Genomic DNA, 926 nt, shown 5'->3' on the forward strand with positions numbered 1-926 from the left:
TGATCGGGGTGACATTGGCCAACGTTGTGAAAAGGTTCAACTTCAGAATGCATGTCGAACCACAAAGGGTTCAACATGATCTAACTGAAGCAACCGGTCTCGTGATTTTCCGCAAATTCCCTCTTATGGCTATTCCATTTTCTGCTTGATTCCCAACCTCTCTATTTTAGACTGATTAATGAATAAAACGTTGCAACTTTGTATGGTTTGATTAGTGATGTCTTGTGTTGCATATATACATGTTTGATATTCTCAGCCTGTTCTAAAGGTACATTCTTCGGCTTTTGGGATGTAATCGAAATATGAAAGACTTGCAATGCACTCCATGATATAAGAAAAAACTGTCATGTATAAAACACTCAACAAATTGGAATGCAAGAAACACAACTCCTATTGAGGTTTCCGCCTTTTTACTGCGTGAAGAAGACGAGCACCATCATGATCAACAAACCCAACAAGCTATCACTTCTAGTAGTCATACAAACTACAAGCTTCTTTCATTGGAAACCTGGTTTTGCTTTCCGCACCCATTGAATAATCAAAGACAAAGCTTGAAGATTGGTCCTCTATGGCAGAAATAACATTGTTTCAAAAGGTTTGGTGGAGAAATTGAAACTCTAAGACGCTGAAAAATTACCGTAAAGGTTAGGGCGGCGAAGGATAAAGCCACAGAGGAGACATGTAGAGTCCCTGTCTCAATTGGAGAGTACTACAAGGATAAAGTTACATGCTATGTGGTCAACATGAAACAAGAGGAAGATCAACTTCTCTTTGGAGGACCAAGGCTTTATCGTGTTCGAGCAACACATGATGCACGAGACAACTCTTGTATTATTATATGACAACACAATTCTATTTCAATCGTAAGTGCACGACAACCTAAACCATATTGGAGCCACAAGTCACAAGTTTCATTGCGTTTTACA

At 39.2% G+C, this 926-nt stretch overlaps 1 pseudogene; it reads left to right on the forward strand.

Moving 5' to 3' along the window:
• Positions 1–329: 329 nt before the first annotated feature.
• Positions 330–918, forward strand: LOC104774466 (annotated as a pseudogene).
• Positions 919–926: the final 8 nt, after the last annotated feature.

The sequence above is a fragment of the Camelina sativa genome, unplaced genomic scaffold (assembly GCF_000633955.1).
Source record: "Camelina sativa cultivar DH55 unplaced genomic scaffold, Cs unpScaffold03007, whole genome shotgun sequence".
In the NCBI taxonomy this organism is placed as follows: Eukaryota; Viridiplantae; Streptophyta; class Magnoliopsida; order Brassicales; family Brassicaceae; genus Camelina; species Camelina sativa.